This window comes from Cervus canadensis, chromosome 6 (assembly GCF_019320065.1).
Source record: "Cervus canadensis isolate Bull #8, Minnesota chromosome 6, ASM1932006v1, whole genome shotgun sequence".
NCBI classification, from domain to species: domain Eukaryota; kingdom Metazoa; phylum Chordata; class Mammalia; order Artiodactyla; family Cervidae; genus Cervus; species Cervus canadensis.
The window spans coordinates 72,477,799-72,499,221 of NC_057391.1; the positions used below are offsets into that span (position 1 = coordinate 72,477,799).

Here is a 21,423-nt window from a genome sequence, read left to right on the forward strand (position 1 = left end):
CGATAGAGAATGCTGGAGAGACATTGCAGGAGACTTCTGCTTCTTGGTTCTTGTGTGCCAGCTTTGTGGTCTCCAGCAGCATACTCATCTTCTCCAGGGTCAGCCCACATAGCTGCCCTCAGCCAGCGTCTCCTGAGCGTGTGCGGCTTTCCCGCACTAGGCCCCCTGAAGTGCGGAGAGAGCGTGGTAGCTGCAGCCTCAGCCCAGGGCCAGCACCTTCTCTTTGTATCTCTCCCTCGTATGGTTTGTGGCAGATTACCTTGGTGGGACACTTGCAGGTCAACAGCTTTTTTTCATAGCTCCCTAAAGACTGGATTTCTGGCAAGATCCACAGGCGGATTTTCAGCAGGTTCCGCTGGCATGTCACCAGAGCACCTTCTCTGCCGTTCAGTGAGATAGACCTGTGCCCTCTCCGAGGTCTGAGTGTCAGCCCTGAAATCGCCTGAGACGAGTTGGTAGAGGTTCTTGCTTAGCCACTCTCTCTGAGCCTTACAAAGTATTGGCTGCTGTTGTGTTCTTTAGAATTCTGTTTACTTCTCACTAAATAACTGCTATTACTTCAACCTCTTGGTATAGTTAATGATTCTATATACTTCACTTTCAGTTTTCAAATCTCTGTAGCTACTTTCCTGATTCAATCCAGAGGGATGCAGCTATACTATGTCATTTACATTTCTTTATGAATTTTAGAAGCAATTTATAAATGTCTATCTGAAAAAAGGTTATTGGGATTTTTGTTGAATCTGTAGATAAATTTGGGGGAATTGCATAGGATCTATAGATAAATCTGGGAAGAATTGAAATCTTAACAGTGTTGTCTTTTAACCCATGATTAAGGCTATCTCCATTTACTTAGATTTTTAATTTCTTTCAGCAGTGTTTTATAGTTTTCACTATGCACATCTTTCCAACATTTTGCCAGATTTATCCCCAAGTATGCTATTTTTTTCTTTTATATGTGGTGTTTTATAAAAGGTATTTTAAAATGGTATTTTTTAAAAATCAATTTTTTATAAATGGTATTTTTTAAAAATTTAGTTTTTTATAAATGGTATTTTATGCCATTTATAAATGATATTTAAAAAAATTCCAATTCTGTTTGTTCATTGCTAATATATAAAAGTACAGTTTATTTTTGTATGTTGGCCTTGAATTTTGTAACCTTGCTAAGTGAACTTTTCAGTTCTAGTTTTTTTTTTTCCTTTTTGTTGATTCCATTGGATTGTCTACATGGACAATCGTGTCTTCTGTGAATAGAGTTTCATTTCTTTCAATCCAATACAGATCCCTTTTCTTTCTTTTTTTAACTGACTTCACTGGCTGGACCCTCTAGTATAATGTTGAATAGAACTTGCGATAGTGGATATCCTGGTCTTGCTTCTAGTCTTGGGGGGAAACCATGTTTTCTTTCATGATTAAGTGTGACATTGATTACAGATTTTTTTCCTAGACCCCTTTATTAGATTGCTTTCCTTTCCATTCCTAATTTGCAGACTTCAAATCAGGGACAGATGTTGGGTTTTGTCAAATAATTTTTTGGTGTGTTTATTGAGATGAGAGTTACTGTTTATGTTCTAGCCCTAGCTAATGCAGATGTCTGTTGTGCACAGTTTTGTATTGGCAGTTTTTTTTTTTTCCCCCACAGAATGCTTCCTTCATGAAAGCAATCATTCTGCATGTATAATACCTGGGTTTTAAAAAGTATTTTATTTTCAAATATCATTTCTAGCTGTTTAAAATATAAACCAAATTGAACTATGGTGTGAAAAAGTAGAAAGAAAAATTAAGAAATGTTTGGGAAAACATATGCTGAGGTAGTTGTTAACTTACAGTTGAAACATTGTACTCATTATGTTCAGCATTACTGATGGGAGATAGCTGTAGGATACTTAAGCCTTTTGGTGAATGAGTTGCTCTGGGATAGTTGGGTTTAAGTCTTGTATTTACCACTTGCTAACTTGATAAGTTTCTTAAACTAAGTTTCTGATTTCTCATCTGTCGAGTGAATATAAAAATATTCATCCCAAGGGTTACAGTGAGGGTTAAATAGAATCAACTGCATAAAAGTACATAGCAGTGTTGTTAGGCACTTAATAAATGTTTTGTCTTTTATTTTCTCCTAAGTTTCTAATGAAAGTTATCTTGGAACCCATCAAGAAAATAAAGCAAATTCCTGCTTCTGGAACTTTTCACAGTTTGAAAGAAAATTAAACTTATTAGAAAATGCTGAGCTGAAAAGGCTCTGAAAGAGAGTTCTGACTTGGGGAAGGATGGTAGAATTTTTTTATAGTGCTTTAGTAGGATGGGTGCAGGCGTAGTACAACTGGTTTGGGGAATAGTTGGTTAAGTATAACTCTCAGAGAATTGATCTTGTAGATGAGCAGCCATTGGACACTTTAGATTTTATCAACAGAGCTGGGGAGAAGCAGCCTCCGGAGCATGAGAGGGCCAGTGGAAACTTCAGATTTTTAGAGTCGTCATAGTAGATTTTTCTGTCATTGGCTCCTGAAGTCTTTTCCCAACCCCACACTCCTCTTCCCAAACCCCAAGTATGAGGGTCCTTTACCCTGGTCATGATTTTAGGCCTTTCTAGCTCTTGATCTCAGCAGGAATATCTTTATGAAACTTCTAAGAATAAGTAGTTAATTATTTTGTAGTGTTAAAAAGTCCTCTAAGTCTTCCTGTCTTCTTTGTACCGTGTTTTGGATCTTGTTATATACCTGCTGTGCAGTAGATGAAACAATAATGTATAATAATGAAATGCTTCAAAATAGACATATGGCTGGAAGGGAGGGTTTTGCAGCAGTTTTTTTTTTTTGTCTTATAAGAAGTCACATGAGATAATTCTTAATAGCTAGTTTGCAAATTTCCGTATGTGCAAGCAACCTTTCAAAGCCTACCTGTGCATTTCTGGGAGCTTGGTTTGTGACTGAATGGATCAGCTATTTTCTTGTATCTTTTTTTTTTTTTTTTAATATACTAAACAAGCATTTATTTGTTGTACCCTGATGCTGGGAAAGACTCTTGTATCTTTTTAATGCATTACTGGTTTCTAGCAGCTGGTACTTAACACGGTTCAGTTTTGAGTTTGGTGACTTGTCTGTGCTTCCTGTGACTTCTTTGCTTTTATGAAGTAGTTTTTGACTACAGGTGAATACAGTCTTCTGTAAATCTGTGCTTTGAAATTAAATTATCCTTGTCCTCTTTGAATACACAGATTGTCTTATTATCTGTGGGTTTGCCTCTTGTTTTGTGACTCCCTGTATTCTTGTAATGCTTGCTTACCTTTTAGTTTAAGTACAGGCATCCATGAAAGACTTTGATCTGTTTAGGTTTTAGGGAAATGTAATTATTTGGCCATCATAGTTAGGGTTATTGGGGTGTTTCTTCCTAACTTTTCAGAATTTAGAAAAAGAATTGAATTTCCTATTCTTTCCTAATCCAGCTCTCTAAGCTCTCATTTCAAACCAGCTTGAATGAATAAAAAAATGAAGTATAGCATATCTGTTATTTCTACATGGGTATGCTTACCATAACTATGAAAAATATATTTGATTTACTGTCAAGCTCTTTTAGGGTAAATGTGTCAGATATAATCAATATTTTAGTATTATCATATATACTTAAGTACTTTTCTGTAAGTTATGAGAACTTTATTATTTTTTGTTCTGCAGAAGATCACAAAAATTTCAGTAATGGAGCTTTCTCTTTTTGATATTCAGAGGAAGTTAGAGAACAGATTTATCTACACTTATATAATTTTATTTAAATTTGTCTACATTTTGCCAGTCACTGGTAAGAACCTTTCCTTCATGAACTCTACTTTGCTCCTAAAATGACATTTTCCTCCACTTGTAATGTTTGATACTTATAAAGTAAGTGTTCACTGTTTCAGCTTTGTTTAATTTTCTGGAAAGTATTTTTTTTAGCCTCTATATCTTTAAATGTTGGGAACTCTGAAAGACATCCTTTTCTCTTTCTTCTCAAGAAAGTATCTTCATTTACTCTTGATGTTTTTCTAGAAATTCCTGCTACCCACAGATAGAAATGAAAATATGCAAATGTAAAATCTCAGCTGTTTAGGACATTTTTAAAATTACCAAGTCAGTTTATTTAAAAAATTCCATTAGATGTGTGATTTTTTTAACTCCTCCCCCGCCAATACTTGACAAATAAAATTGTAGGATATGTAAAGTGTATGTTGTAGTGACTTGATCTGTGTGAATTGTGAAAGAAGTCCCACCATCTAGTTAATTCACATATCCATCACCTCACCTATTTTATCTGCTTATCTTTTTGTGTGTGTGTGTATGTGAGAACATTTAGATTCTCTCTTAGCAAATTTCAGTTATATAATATAGTGTTGTTGTGAGTTGTTGTTGTTTAGTCACTCAGTTGTATCTGTTTGCAACCCCCTGATCTGTAGCCAACCAGGTTCCTCTGTCCTTGGGATTTCCCAGGCAGGAATACTGGAGTGGGTTGCCCTTTCCTTCTCCAGGGGATCTTCCCAACCCAGGGATTGAACCCATGTCTCCTGCGTTGGCAGATGGATTTTTTGACAATGGCTGAGTTACCAGGGAAGCCCCGTTATCAGTGATAGAAACCATCAGAGGAGGTGAGCTCAGAGTCTTTCTATTCAGCCGTCTTGGTGAACTCTCCGTAGACGCATTCAGCTTTTATTTGCCTGGAAAACCCTTTATCTCTTGTTCAATTTTGAAGGACAACTTTGATGGGTAGAGTATTCTTGGTTGGCATTTTTTTCTTTTAGCACTCTGAATATATTATTTTACTTCCTTCTGGCCTATAAAAGTTTTCAGATTTTGCTGAAAAAAAAAACTGCTGAATATCCTATTGATGTTTTCTTTTACTTAGCATGTGGTTTCTCTCTCACTGCTTTTAACATTCTGTCTTTGTCTTTACCTTTTGATAATTTAATTTAATGGGACTTGGTTTAGACTCATCTTATTTGAAACACTTCAGATGGACTCCCTGTGTCTGGGTATCTATTTGTTTCCTCAGGTTAGGGGAGTTTTCAGCCATTATTTCTTCAAAGAAACTTTCTGCCTCTTTTTCTTTTCCGTCTGGGACTCCTATAATGTGTAGAGTCTGTTGGCTTTCAGAGCTAGATGATTTGGGGCCCAACCCCTCAGAGGAAGTCTTAAAAGTTGGAGTGGTAGATGTTGGGTCTAAACTCTTCATTCTTTAGGGAGAAGCTAGTAGTTGTGAATTCCTTCCCAGCTGTATGTTGCTGTGCTGGGATTGGAGTTTATGAAGAGAATGTTTCTCAGCTTATCCACTCATTTGATGTAGGTTTTTCCTTATTTACCCTCTTTGTAATAGTCACCCGCTAGTCCGTAATTTTCTTTCAGAGGAACTTGCATGTTTGGATGTAGATTCAATGTGTCTGAGGGAGGCAGTGAGTTTGAGAGCCTCTTATGTAGCTGTTTTTGACCAGAATGAGATTTTTTATTTTTAGATACTGAATGAATAATTATCCAGAGAAATGAGATGCTGTTCATATCTTAAATATGACACAAAAATGAGTCTACAATGTGTATAACTTCATTTGTGCTTATGTGTAATGTAACCTTTTTTAATGTAAGTACACTCTTAGAGAATATATTTGGAATGTTATCAAAAGGACTCAATGTGTTGTTTATTGATATCATACCTGTTTCTAGTTTGGTTCATATACTTGTTTCATAAGTATGCCAAGTACATGGCATGGTGAGGGAGAAGAAATGTAAAATGTGAGTTTATGTAAAGATACTAAAGGAAGGGAGTGCAGTGTGCACTTTCTAATGTGTTTTTTTTTTTTAATGTTAAAAAAAAAACATTGAAAACTTGGACATCTAAGAAAGCTGAGAAAGGTTCTTGCCTTTTGTAACAATTCTTATCTACTAGTTGCAGAGCAAAAACAATAGAAAGTTAATTATGTAGTAAAAAAAAAAAACCAAACACCTTTAACTATGAAGTCCTCCTATCAAATTCTTCAGTTCATTAAACCTACTTTTGGTTATTATTGTTTAAAAAACTGTTATTTAGCAGTTTCAAGAAAAGCTTCAGAACAGCTGTAATTACAGCTGCAGTCTTAGTCAAAATAGGGGTTTTTAAAGGCTCCTCACTCCCCTTTCGCATCTCTTTTCCTCACCCCAAGCAACCCAAATTTAGTTGTCAAAGTTTTGGTAAGCTCAGGATTCCTGAAACTGGAGTGCCATGTGTTTAACTGCGTGTCGATGCGATGATTATCTGTGACTCTTTATTAAGGTTCCCAGACACTTTTTCATTTTCCCACTGCTCTGTGCACCGTTATATGATTGTTGTCTGTTCTGCTTGTTTCTGCATTGAATTTTATAGATACATGAGTATTCTAAACACAGGTTAGTGATTTTTATCAAGGCCTAGGCATCTACTAAGAATATTTAAAGGGATAATAGATTTCAATTTAAATTTAAGCTAATGTTGACATAATTACACGTTGATTGGAAATACCTGAAAAACTGTATGTCTGTGTTTTAAAAAATTACTTCCTCAAATTTTACTGTAATATAAAATTGCCTTTCACCTTGTCTGAAAACAAATTTGGTAAATTTCTTGAAGCAGGTTAGATAGTGAATCAGAAGTAAAATACATATCCATGTTAATGTTTCCCTTATTCTTCCTTCCTCTAGTTTTATGATCTGGGGATGTGGATGTTATTCTGAGGTCTGGTTTTCACATCATCAGTTGGGAGATGGCTCTAAGGGTTATGAAGAACCGTGGCTAAGCACAGGGTTTGGGGCCAGTCTCCCTGTCCCAATTAATTACCATCTCTTTTGCAGATACTCATTATGCTGAATATTGATCATGGGCTATAATGACTTGACTTGGGTTCTAACCAATTTTACTGTGTCTTCTCAGAAATTGAAGTGATTTGCTGTTGAATCACACGTAGGGAATTGAGAGTCTTCTGTCAGTGCTAACAATTTAACACTTAAGGTAGAAAGGCAACTGAAACATGCCTGCATGTACATAGTGCCATGTTACCACCTCTTCTGTTAGCACCATAAACACCTCTTATCCAAAAGGATAAGGCTACAAAGATGTATAGTTCTTACCTTTAAGTAAAGTAGAAAAGGTGCAGATATGTGCATTAAAATAATAAATCAACTTTTATAGGGTAAATAAACTTGGACTTAAACCCGTAATCTCAGGAACTCTTTAGAATTTAAAAGAAATTCCAAAGATCTAGACCAATGTTTTTATTATCACACACAGTAAAACAGATTCAGAGAAGTTGAGTGAATTGATTGTCATCGATTAAATGGGGGGTTTATGGACACTCTAAATATGAACCTAGTGAAATAGGTTGCAAGTTAATGCTTTTATTATTATTTTAGTGTCAGCCAATGTTGGTTGATTTTTCAATGTAGGTTCTTTTCTAGAGAAGCTGCCAGTTCTTTTCTCACAAAAGTATAGTGTATATATTAGCAGAATGTGGACTTATATAGGTTATTTTTAGAGAGTGTAGCTTTGAACAAAAACCAAACAAAAAAATTAGAGAATACTGGCAAATTCAAGTGAATAACAAAACATTTATTAAGACAGAATAAGGAAACTATATTTACAAAATTGCATAACTTGAAAACATAATTTAGCTTATAGGCACGAGGGCAGATAGCAGGTAAAATTTGAGATGGAATATAATTTTAATGATGAAAGTACAACTAATTATGTGAGAATAAAGGAAGAAACTCAACACAAAGAAACTTTTAGGAAGAAAAATAAAACTTTGAGACTTTAATAAGATCGGAAAAAAGAATTGTGAAAAGCAGTTGTTTTATTTAGGGATCGGTTATACATTTATCTCATTATCAAAACTTGTCAGTGTCTTCTTTCACTTTCTCCCTTCCTTTACTGGTTCTCTCCGAGAAAGGTCCTAGTGTGGTGTGATATAGCACAGTGCCATTCTGGCTTTGTCACTTATGACCAGTGTGGCCTGGGACTAAAAATTTGCTTATTAAGATGTACTAAAGTGAATAATTTTTAGTTAGTTAATCAGACATTTGAAATTCAGGTACTTCATAGAAATGAGACTATGCCTTTGCTGTGACTATAGGATCATTGGAATAATCAAGTGAAATCACGTGAGATTGTTCTAAAAACCAAAGACTTCACAAAGGTAAATAGTATTGTTTTATACTGTAACTATAAATTCAATCTAGCAAGACAAATATTTGTGTATCCAATATGTCAGAATTAAGGTTGTAGTTTTGAATTAGGGAAGATATAGTCCTAGCCTTTAAGATGCTTTCTGTCTAATTTGAGAAAGTAGGAAATAAAATATATAGTGTAATTGTCTACAGTATATGACAGAATATGAAAAGGGTAATGAGAGGTTAAGCTGAACTGAATTTTGGCTTTAAGTTAAAGAGCTGCTTACCTGAATCTACTCCAGGCCCCTGAGACTCAGTATGCTGCAAGTGACAAAGTGAGTATTTTGACCTTTGATCTATATGTCCTCTGCTTCTTGGGCTTTTAGGTAAGAGTGGACAGATTTTAACCTGTGTTGTCATGTGATAGAGGTCTAAACTTAGGCTCTCCAATAGATGCAGATAGGAACTTGTTAATTTTTAGGTGTACAGATATGAGTCAGTAGCTGACTCAAAGTTACAAAGGTTCCAGGTTTTAACGTCTGGGTTGGATACTTTGATAGGGGCATAGAGGATTAAAAGGGGACTTTAGGAGCATCTGTTTCAACCCCCTTGAAGATACCTTTTGCAGGGTCCCAGAATTAGCTAGACTGTTTATCATGCTGAGGAATCTTCTGGTTATGTCACATAGTACACTTTCTTATGGGCTCTTGTGTTTGGTATTCTTTGTTCTTTTTGGCTCCGAATGACCTCCTTCCCATTGTTGTGTATTCTTTACCTTTTGTTGCATATGTTGCAGGTTTGACTGAAGTGAGAACCTGTTAATGGAGCAGTCAGGAGTAGAAAGAGGAGAATGATAGGTTCAGGAAGCAGGACAAGAAAGGAAATTATAATAACGGTAATAACTAATACTTATTAGCACTGAAGTCCCAGATGCTGTTCTAAATGCTTTTCTTATATTAATAATGAAATGTGTTAAATGAAACATAATAGTATTTACCCATGTTACAGATAAGGGAACTGAGCTATAATGCTTTGCACAGTGGAAGGCAGGGTTCATGATTTTTGATTCTAGAGACTAAACCCTTAGCACTATCATAGATTTCTTCTTAAAGATAACCTGGAGGCCCATTTGTGAAAAATTCTCTGCCTTTTCTTCTCTAAATGTGATAGCCATTAGAGATGAAAGATGAATATTTTAAGGCTGGTAACTTGGGTTGGACGGTGATGCTGGTGGAGGAGGTGAAATATTACAGAATTTATTCAGCATTTTAAGGCTGAATGATGGTATCAGAAAGGAAGGAACCTGAATATAATCTGCTCTGCAAATCAGGGGGAAAGGGAATTTTGGTGAGGACCAGATTTTATGATGCTATAGAAGCATGAAAGCTTGATCCAGGAAGTTCAATAAGTAAGGGCTTATGGTCACTGGTTTAGGTAGATCAGCACTGTACAATAGAAATACAATGTGAACCATGCATGTAATTTAAAATTTTCTGGTAGTCACATTAAATAAGGTAAAAAGAAATAGGTTAAATTAGTTTTAATAATGTATATTATTTAAATATTTAAAATAATTAATAAAAATAATGAAATACTTTGCATTCTTTTATTCCTACTGAGTTTTTGAAGTCAGTGTGTATTTTACATTTAGGGCATTTCTCAGTTTAAACTAGCCATATTTCACATGCTCAGTGGCCACATTTGGCTACTGACTGCCTTACTGGACAGTTTATACCATTAAAAGATAGGTTCTGATTAAATTACAATTAGATGGCTTATTCTTCCTCTGTGAAGGAGTGGAGGGCAGTCCGGGGCCTAACGGTATCCCTATTCAGTGTGTCCAGAGAGTCTGCTCATTACTGGGAACATATTTGTTTATACTTAGTACGAAGAGAGTGGGGAAAGATTTACCAAGTGTTTAGGTTTCCTATCATTTGAGGTGTGTGGGTGTTACGCAGTTAGAGGGACTTCTAGGCTGTTCCAGATAATTTCTGTGGTCATATTAGTTCTGGGCTCTGGTTTCCATTATAAAGAGCAGAGTGCTTCTTCTGTAGACAGAGCTCAGGAAGAGAAGCACACAGTTCCTGAAACGTGGCGTCTGCTGGCTCAGGGACTCTGTGCCACCGTCTAGAGCCCTTTACAACCTCACTGATTTCACTGATTTGCTTTTATGGGATTTGGTATGTTTAAAGTTGCATTATTTCTCAGGCAGGGATTTCTAAAATCTGCTTTTTCCTTAAAAAAAAAAAAAGAGAGAGAGAAAAGCTCCCACTAAATAAACTTATCACATAAAAAAAAAATGACTAAATCTTTTGTAACTATTAAAGTGTAATGCATGTTCTCTGTAAAAATCTAGATAATGGAGTTAGCTACTTTTATATGTTTAACGAACAGATCTCCAGCACAGGGAAATGTTCAGTCCGTGTTCAGTCTTTGGCTTCCTTTTGCCCTACTAAGATTGTTTGGGCAGTAGCTGTCCGGTGAATCAGACTCTGTGTGTGGGACAGGGCGTAAAGAGTTTATTTCCTGAAAGAGAAGGTGAACAAATGAGAGCTATGTGTTCTTTCTGCCTGAGTTTTATATGTATATTGTTCATTATTATGTATCACATTTTATTTGACTAAGAGTCTAATTTGAATGCATTTTCATTAAAAATCTTCTTAGTTATCTGTAAAACTAAGATTGATAAAACTAAGTAACTACAAGAGTTGCATTAACTTGTTGAGAGATACCAGGTTAAAATACAAGTTCTCTTCTGTATAGTTGAACAGGGTAGTGTACACGTTATCATAATCAGTAATTTTCATTTTCTGAGTTTGTAGTTTTAGTGGTATGCTGATGTTATCGGGCTTCCCTGGTGGCTCAGATGGTAAAGAATCTTCCTGCAGTGTGGGAGTCCTGGGTTCAATCCCTGGGTAGGAAAGATCCCCTGGAGGAGGAAATGGCAATCTCCTGGCAAGTATTCTTGCCCAGAAAATCCCATAGACAGAGTATCCTGGTGGATTACAATCCATGGAATAGCAAAGAGTCAGACAGGGCTGAGCGACTAATACTTGCTTTCATTTTTTTTTGATGTTATCAGTGAATTGTGTTTTACTTGTGAGTGTAGATGTGGTTCAGGTGGGAGCAGGGTAAGGGATGTTTGTGGAAAGCATTGCTTACCGTTTCGGTGATGGGTTGTAGGAAGAAGCAAGCGAGAAGAATATTAATTCTTGAGAGATACGACAATAGCCACATGGGAGCAATTTAAGGTACTGGGAAATACATATTTTGAGAAAAGTTACAGAGTGTTTTAAAAAATGTACAAAACTTAATCGTTAGGAACATAATCAAATTTTATAAAATTTGAGTAGGAAACATTAAAGAGCATTAGAGAGCTTTGAATTTCATATTTATTATGTTCATATTTTGTGTGGATGAAATATAGAAGTCCTGTTTTGAATTGACCCCCTTGTGGCTTCTTAAACTCTTAACTAAGGATCATAGTCCTTATGTGTGGAGAGTTCCAAGACTGAGTTTGTCAGGTTAATGAATCTAAAGTCATTCAGTGTTAGCTGTTTAGATTTTATCAATCTGTATCTTCATGTTTGCTGGAAGGTTAACAGTCATATTGACCCTTGTCAAGGAGTTATTAGTAATTCATAATTCTAAAGTGCTGTGAAAGCATTAAACACTCTTTAAGTATTATACTTATTTGAACATTCCTTAATACAAAATAGTTTATTCAGCAACCCCTACATAGTTTTGGTTACTATAATTACCTTTTCTCAGACGTCTGTCATAGTCCAGTGCCTGGCCTTCTTTAGTTCTTAGCCTTAGGAACATTTGTGAGTGTGTGCTTAGGTCATTCCCCATGACTGACCTGGGGATAACTCAGGAAAATTCTTGTGAAGGGTGGTTATGAATGTGGAACGGTTTTGTATTGACTGTTGTTGCCTGGCTTCTTGAGGAAGTTAGCTTAGGTTAAAGAGTTCAGATTTTGGAGTTACTTGCTTTCTCATGAACCCTGTCTCTTCTCCTTCACTACCTCTAGGCAAGTTACTTGCCTGGGCAAGTTGCTAAACCTTAATTTCCTTAACTGCAATTTGGAAATAATAGCGACTGCCTCTTAGGGTTGTTAGGAGGACCCCCGTAAAATAATATCTTTGCTATAAGGGATGATAGCACTTTACTGTTTGTTTGTTTGTTTTTAATAAAGATGATTTTTTTTTTAGAGTGGTTTTAGGTTCACAACAAAACTGAGAGGGAGGTATAGAGGTTTCCTGTATACCCTTTGCCCCTGCACATGTATTGCCTCCTCCATTTATCAACAGTTCCCACCAGAGTGGTACGTTTGTTACAGTTGGTGAAGCTACATTGACACATTGTAATCAGAAATCCATAGTTTACTTTAGGATTGACTCTTTAGGTTGTACATTCTGTGAGTTTGGACAAATGTATAATGATACGTATGTATAATTATAAAACCATGAAGAATATATTCACTGCACCCCTCCCCTCCATATCCTCTGTGTCTTTTCATCCCTTCTCCCCAGCTTCCAACCCTGAACTATTCCTAATCTTTTTACTGTCTCCATAGTTTTTTGTTTTCCAAATGGCATATTAGTTGGAATTATACAGTTATGTAGCCTTCTCAGATTGACTTTGTTTACTTTCAGGTTCCCCCCATGTCTTTTCATGACTTGATAGCTCATTCCATTTTGGTACTGAATAATATTTCATCATCTGAAAGTACCAAAGTTTACTTATCTATTCACCCACTGAAGGACATTCTGGTTGCTTCCTAGTTTTGGCAATTATAAATAAAGCTATTCTGAACATCCAGATAATCACGATGGTGTGATCACTCACCTAGAGCCAGACATCCTGGAATGTGAAGTCAAGTGGGCCTTAGGAAGCATCACTGTGAACAAAGCTAGTGGAGGTGATGGAATTCCAGTTGAGCTATTTCAAATCCTGAAAGATGATGCTATGAAAGTGCTGCACTCAATATACCAGCAAATTTGGAAAACTCAGCAGTGGCCACAGAACTGGAAAAGGTCAGTTTTTATTCCAATCCCAAAGAAAGGCAATGCCAAAGAATGCTCAAACTACCGCACAATCACACTCATCTCATACGCTAGTAAAGTAATTTTCAAAATTTTGCAAGCCAGGCTTCAGCAATATGTGAACCGTGAACTTCCAGATGTTCAAGCTGGTTTTCGAAAAGGCAGAGGAACCAGAGATCAAATTGCCAACATCCACTGAATCATCGAGAAAGCAAGAGAGTTCCAGAAAAACATCTATTTCTGCTTTATTGACTATGCCAAAGCCTTCGACTGTGTGGATCACAATAAACTGTGGAAAATTCTTCAACAGATGAGACTACCAGACCACCTGACCTGCCTCCTGAGAAATCTATATGCAGGTCAGGAAGCACCAGTTAGAACTGGACATGGAACAACAGACTGGTTCCAAATAGGAAAAGGAGTACATCAAGGCTGTATATTGTCACCCTGCTTATTTAACTTATATGCAGAGTACATCATGAGAAATGCTGGACTGGATGAAGCACCAGCTGGAATCAAGATTGCTGGGAGAAATATCAATAACCTCAGATATGTAGATGACACCACCCTTATGGCAGAAAGTGAAGAACTAAAGAGCCTCTTGATGAAAGTGAAAGAGGAGAGTGAAGAAGTTGACTTAAAGCTCAACATTCAGAAAACTAAGATCATGGCATCTGGTTCCAACACATCATGGCAAATAAATGGGGAAACAGTGGAAACAGTGTCTGACTTAATTTTTCTGGGCTCCAAAATCACTGCAGATGGTGATTGCAGCCATGGAATGAAAAGATGCTTACTCCTTGGAAGGAAAGTTATGACAAACCTACAGCATATTAGAAAGCAGAGACATTACTTTGCCAACAAAGGTCCATCTAGTCAAGGCTATGGTTTTTCCAGTGGTCATGTATGGATATGAGAGTTGGACTATAAAGAAAGTTGGACTACGAGTGCCGAAAAATTGATGCTTTTGAACTGTGGTGTTGGAGAAGACTCTTGAGAGTCCCTTGGACCACAAGGAGATCCAACCAGTCCATCCTAAAGGAGATCAGTCCTTGGGTGTTCATTGGAAGGACTGATGATGCAGAAGCTGAAACTCCAATACTTTGGCCACCTGATGCGAAGAGCTGACTCACTGGAAAAGACCCTGATACTGGGAAAGATTGAGGGCAGGAGGAGAAGGGGACGACAGAGGATGAGATGGTTGGATGGCATCACTGACTTGATGGACATGGGTTTGGGTGAACTATGGGAGTTGATGATGGACAGGGATGCCTGGCGTCCTGCGGTTCGTGGGGTCGCAAAGAGTTGGACACGACCACGCGACTGAACTGAACTGAACATCTATGTGCAGGTTTTTGTGTAGCCATTAGTTTTCAACTAGTAGCTAGTTGTACTAGTTGTACTAGCTTCAACTAGTACTTTATTGAGCATTTATTTATTTTAGCCAGACACTGTACTATATTTTATATGCAAAATATCATTTAATTCTTGTTGTTTAGTCACCAAGTCATATGCAACTCTTTTGTGACCTCATGGACTACAGCACTCCAGAGTTATATACGTATAATAGATTGTGCAGAATTTACAGCCCATAGTAATATATGTCCAATAACTGATTGCTATTATTTTATCTCTGTGTTAGTTGTAAGCATGTAGTTCATATAGAAATTGAGGCTGTTAAGATGAGACTGACGGTGGGCATTCTGATCAGACCTCAAAGACTTATTAAGAAGTTGACAGTGGATTGAAGGTGAAGTGTACAGTAAATTGTAGTTCAAGGATAATCCAGTTGATAATCATTTAGGAAGCCTGTTAAAATGTAGAGTTTGGGGTTCATCTTCAGAAACTCAGACTTTATGAATCATAATCTCTGGCCATGGAGCTCAGATTCTGTAATTTTGCAAGATTAATTAAGTAATTCTGATTCACTATGAAGTTTGAGAATATTTTTAATTTATTCTTCCTGATGATTAAAAAATCATTCTAGTGATTTTAAATAGTTGTGTTTCTTTGATATAATAAGCTTTCTATTTTATTGGTGATGGAGCTGGTAAACTTTTTCCATTAAAATTTTTCCATGTTATGAGGGTAGGAAGGTAGTAATATTTGTTCATTCAACTATTTTTTAGTAAATATCACTTCTTTGATGTGTATTTTAATTTTTTTTATAAATATTGTATATTTTATTATTCAAATAATATAGTCTTTTTTAATAGGATGAGAACATAAGGCATACTTTTATGCCTATTATGAAGATAGGTAGAGATGCGTACTATTATGAAGAACATACTATTATGAAGATAGGTAGAGACACAAAGAGAGTGTTTTCTGGTACTAACTAGAAAGGAAAAAATAGCTATAAATAATTTATATAACTAACATGAATGATTAAAATCTGATGGAAATTTTCAAGGAGTTTTGGTATGGGTTACTTTATTAGTCATGTTAGTTAGTGACAGAGTCATATCAGGAATGCTCAGCTTCTGTTGTTTTTTGACGGTTGCTTTCTCTCCTAAGAACACTCTTCTTTTGGGTTTTGTCTGTGTTGGCTTCCTGGGAAGTCTTATTCCAGATCCACAGTTTGGGAAATCAGAATTCACCACTAAAGTGCTTCACATGCACCTCAGCTTTCTTAGATTCTTCAGGTAAAACCTTACCCAAAGGAACCAATGAGTTCAAGTCATAATTTTAAACTTAGGTCTTTAGAAGACTCCATTTCAGTTAGTCTTTGCATTTGTATTTTTAGCCCCCAAATCTTTCTGGCTCCAGCATCCACTTTAATAACTCTATGGGGTAAGCAGTGCTGTTTTTAATATCTGTAGTTTTGTTCTTTCTCAGAAACTAGGTCAACCGGGCTTTGTCAAATGAAGATGGTACACTGTATTTTTTAGGAGTATCGTTGGACTGAATGAAGCTAAAACATAGACATTGTTGCTCTGCTTTAAATACTCATAGGATATAATTTTGCTTATTTTAAGCTCAGTCTATTTGCCAGTACAATAATATATTTGTCTCTGGAAACATTGGCTTTTCTATTGTGCTGTTTAGAATTCACATGAATTATTAAAACTTTCTAGTAGGTCTTTTATTGATAGCCTTTTATCTGACCTCTTCTTTAAAATTGTCTTCAGCATTTTCAAAAGAATCATCTGTGTCTTTCTGGGGCTGAAGATTTTGCTTCTGTAATGACAGAAGCAGAGAGTGAACTTTTTGGAAGTTAGTAGTCGTGGGGTACAGAAGAAGAGAAAAATCAGACTAAATTATACATCATGCCATTTCATTGTAAAAAAAAATCATAACCTTTTGTCCTTTTCAGAGGGTGATGGTGGTGGTCATAGGAAGAGTATAGAGTGAATTAAGGAGACATCAAGGAAAATATGTCTCCTAACATAGGGCTTTATTATTTCCCAAAGGTAGATAGTAAAGTGGTTCTTTCCAGAAATTGTTCATTCATAGGAACCCTATCTGCAGTATTGGTATATTTATCATTCACCTTAGAATATTGACAATTGATGTTATAGGTAATCTGAGTTACTGCTTTTGTGTCATATTCCTTTCTGTTTTAAGTGTGGGCTACAGACCCTTAACAGGGTTGATATGATTATATTACTGTTGTAACAATTTTTCTTTTTAAACCAGAGTAAAGCACACTGATTTTTTCCTTCTTTCTTATAGTATTTTTATTTCCAATAAGTACATTTCCTTCTGAATTATTTCAACATGTTTTGGTCAGTTCAGTTCAGTCGTTCAGATGTGTCTGACTCTGCAACCCCATGGACTGCAGAACGTCAGGCGACCCTGTCTTTTACCAACTCCTGGAGCTTGTTCAAACTCATGTCCGTTGAGTCAGTGATGCCATCTAGCCATCTCATCCTCTGTTGTCCCCTTCTTCTGCCTTCAATCTTTCCCAGCATCAGGGTCTTTTCCAATGAGTCAGTTCTTCACATTAGGCAACCAAAGTACTGGAGCTTCAGCATCAGTCTTTTCAATGAATATTCAGGACTGATTTCCTTTAGAATGCACTGGTTGGATCTCCTTGCAGTCCAAGGGACTCTCAAAAGTCTTCTCCAACACCACAGTTCAAAAGCATCAATTCTTTGGCCTTCTTTATGGTCCTACTCTCACAGCCATGCCTGACTACTGGAAAAAACCATAGCCTTGACTATACAGACCTTTGTTGGCAAAGTAATGTTTCTGCTTTTAAATACGTTGTCTAAGTTGGTCATACCTTTTTTTCCAAGGAGCCAGCATCTTTTAATTTCATGGCTGCCGTCACTGTCCACAATGATTCTGGAGCCCAAGAAAATAAAGTCTGTCACTGTTTCCATTTTTTCCCCATCTATTTGCCATGAAGTGATGGGACCAGATGCCATGATCTTAGTTTTTGAACGCTCAGTTTTAAGCCAGCTCTGGATGTAGCTAGTCTTTAGATCATATCTTGAGTATTAAAGTCATAGAATGTCCCACTAGTGGTTCCAAATCCCTTTGTCAGTACATTATAAACACTTGGATGTGTGTTGTTGTTGTTGTTTTTTTTTAACATGCCTAGACTCTACCTCAGACCAGTTAAGTCAGATGTCTGGCTGTAGTGTTCTGGACATTTATCATCATCATTGTTTTTTAAAGAATAATCTAAGTCATTCTCATATGGATAGCATTAAGAGCTGCTACTTTATTAACGTGAAGGAAATCATTAAGCTAGGTAACTCCATTTTATGTCTTCATTTACTATTATCTTCCATCATTTTAAGGATCTGAAGGATAATCAAGTGTAAACTGGTCAGAACTCTTTAACTGGGAGGCAGCTAATAATGTTGGCTTGAAGTTTTCTTCACAATATACTGGACTGAAAAGTTTGACTCCTTGAGCCCTTCTTCATGACTTTTATTTCCTAGTGCTCTCATAAGTTTTGTGATCTTCTATGGATTCTCTCTAATTTCTCAACAGCTTCTTGAAAGTATAGTAATCCAAACTCAATATAAAATTAACAAAACTGAACAGTGGCAGAGGCAGTATAATAAAGTTTCTTCTACTTCTTAAATTCTGTGATTTTTATTAAAGTGGAAAACATTTTTGTTTTAGACTTTCTATTGACCTTTTCTTTATGCTTTGGGGGGTCAAAATGTGTTTTCTACCATGATGTTTGTTTTAGTACATTACTTTCTTAGGTTATGTTCCCTCTTTTTCTTTCTCAGTTGTACTTTTTGCTGCCATTTCCCTTGTACATATTTGGACAGAGTCAGTGCATATTTCTCATGGATTATCATGTTTTGGGAAAGTAGTTTTCCAGATTGATCAAATCATGCTAAAATTTTATTCCATTTACATATCAGTTAGAATCTAGACAGGGAAGCAATCTACACTATATTTCTGCCATAAAATTTAATACGGGGAGTAGGTTATAGAGGTATTAGAGGCTGAGAAGGCCAAAGTGGAATACTGGAGTAACACAGAGACAATAATTGTAGAAAGCATCAGTCATCCAGAGGACAGGGGGATGAAGAAGAGCTTAGAGTAGAGTTTCGGCTCAAAACTTCTAGATGGGGTACTGTCTCACTATTGCTGGTGCTTCTTAGAGTGTCAGAAAAAACTTTTGGCTCTCACCAACTGCTGCTGTTGGGATGGAGGGCTTGTGCTACATCAATGCTGAGTGGAAAAACCAAGCTTCTCCTTATCGACAGCATGAGGAAGCTAGCTGGCAAAAGAGAAAAGTAGTTTCCACAGTTCTATTAATATTATCAGCATTACTGAGCTGAGTGTTAAAGGGTGGATTTGTTGCTGAGAGACCATAGCTGAATAACCAGTATGTATAGCTTTCTCTTCTGGTTATAAGATAGCATAGACTTTTGGTCTCTTGGTCTCCCTCTTAGCGACGGGAACCCTGCATGTTCTTGGTGTCTAGGATTTAAAAGGAAAGGAGTTATTACTATTTTTAAATTAGTTGTGTAGCTAATATGATTTGATAACTGTCATAGCCTTTCTTGGGACCTGAGAATTAATGATTACTCATTACTTTGACTTAGAAGGGGTTTCTGTATTTCAAGATCCCTTAATCAAAATATAAAAATTGTAGGAGTAGTGATAAACCAGAGATTAAAATTGATTGCTTATTGGCTAAACTGTGGTCTATAGTGGGAACCAATCTTTAAACAGAGGAATTGTACTTTCTCTCTCATTCTAATCTTCTTCCAGCAGAGCTTCTCAAATTGTAATATGTATACGAATTATTTGGAGATCTTGTTAAAATGCAGATTCTGATCCAATATGTCATTGGTTAGGGCCTGAGATTCTGAATTTCTAACAAACTCCCAGTGGAGCCTGAAGCTACTGGTCCTTGGACCAGACTTTTTTTCTGTCTTCCCTTCCCTGGTGGCTCAGCTGGTAAAGAATCCACCTGCAATGTGGGAGACCTGGGTTCGATCCCTGGGTTGGGAAGATCCCCTGGAGAAGGGAGTGGCTACCCACCCCAGTATTCTGGCCTGGAGTATTCCCTGGACTTACAGTCCATTGGGTTGTAGAGTCAGACATGATGGAGTGACTTTCATTTTCACTGCGTTGAGAACCGTTGATCTGGCTTGGATCCACTGTTGGACCTGGTTTTGGGTGGTTGAATGGTGAGTGGATCATGAAGTAGAATTTCATTCAAGCCTGTTTTCCAGAGATGTTTTGAGCAATTTTACTAGAGGTCTTTATCACTGTTTCTTTCCAAGTGGGCGTAGAAGGGCAGTGCCTCCAAGTAGGTTGACTTTTCTTCCATAATTTTGTTGCTCCTCTAGATGTAGAATCGTGCCTATCACTTGTAGTTTTCCTGGAATTTCTGAGGCTTTTCAGTAACTGTGTACATGTTTAAGGGAAACTAAACTAATGGGAGACAGGAGAGGAGGACAGTTAGAAAATTCATGTATCAGATAGCTTGTGTTCTTTAAAGCCATTATTCTTGATTAAATATAGGGCTATCTATGCATTTAAAAATTTTGGTTTCAATTTCACACTAAACGCATTTTCCCACTTTTGACACTTTGGTATACTTAAAGTATAAGGTCTTCCTTGAGCCAAATAAATAGTAGTCTATCTTAATTGAACTTTGCATACAGCCCAAATTTATGAAGTTGTTAATTGCTCTTTATATTTGAATTTTACTTTACCAAGGCATACCTGATTACCTGAATTAAAAGTTAATCTTTTACTCAGTTGCTAACTGTCAAGCAACTCTCCCTGCTTTCATTATCCCTATTACCCCCAATTCCTGAATTTTTGTTTTTGTCTTTACAGACCTAGACTTTTTTTAAGACCCTAGGTTGTTTCTTCTTGTCTATTGGTGCTTTATATTTATATGAATGTTACTCTCAAAATTTTTAAATTCAGGCCATAGGTAATATAATTCAGGGCACAGAATTGAAATACTTGGCAGCTCTATGAGTTGAGGTGAAAGAGTTAAAATGAAAGTTAAGGATCCAGGGGACCCCTACGGAAATGAAGGGTAAAAACATGCTCAATTTTAGGATCCTAAACAAAGCATTTTGATTGGCATATAGAGACCCTTGCATGCACACAGACGTCCATATTTGAATATTTATAGAAGATAATCTGTCAAAATTACTGTTATTTTAATTTGCCAAGCTTGGCTGATTGCTGCAGTTGAATGTTAGTTGAATTCTAGATGAGGAACTGTAAATATGATCTGGTCTAGAACATACTTTTTGTCCTTGAAGCTGTCTGAATATTACCCTCTTTTTTTTTTTTGAATAGTGGGGCCTTTTTGTGTTAGCTGAACTTTCATGTTTTCCTTTTTTGGGAAAAAAGTAGGGTGATAACAGTAAATATTGAAAAAAAAATTTTTTTTCTTTTTAGTTAAAAAAGCTATTTACATTTAGTGATCAGTGATTATTTAAATAGTTTTCAACTATTTGTCTAATCTTTGCTCAAAGAAACTTTCCCTGGAGAGTTCAAACCTAGGGACATATGTCTCTTCAAGGCTTGAGGTTTTGTGTGACATAAGTTTCTTCTTAATAAAGAAATGTATAATTGTAGATAATTAATGTTACCCCTTTCTTTTGTCTCATTTTAAACAGTTGATAATTATAGTGACCTAGTTTCAAGCAGTAATATCTTCCATTGGAAATATGTGATTCCATCAGCTTCTTACGTTCTAGGGGAAAAAAGGTAAGCCATTTTTCATACTTAATATTTAGTAATTTTGTAAATAAGTCAAATTTTTCTTTTTTTAAAAAGTTAAAAAA

The 21,423-nt window shown here is 36.3% G+C and overlaps 1 protein-coding gene across 6 annotated transcripts in view; it reads left to right on the top strand.

The window, feature by feature from the left end:
• The window catches only part of FUT8 (fucosyltransferase 8), a 314,622-nt gene that overhangs the window by 80,297 nt on the left and 212,902 nt on the right, over nucleotides 1-21,423 (top strand). For 4 of the 6 annotated variants that reach the window (XM_043472310.1, XM_043472309.1, XM_043472307.1 and 1 more), the window contains exon 3: nucleotides 21,256-21,346. The exons of the other annotated variants lie outside the window; for them this stretch is intronic. The gene's annotated coding sequence lies outside the window, so the exon portion shown is untranslated. The remainder of the gene's footprint in view (nucleotides 1-21,255; nucleotides 21,347-21,423) is intronic. 6 annotated transcript variants of the gene reach the window in all.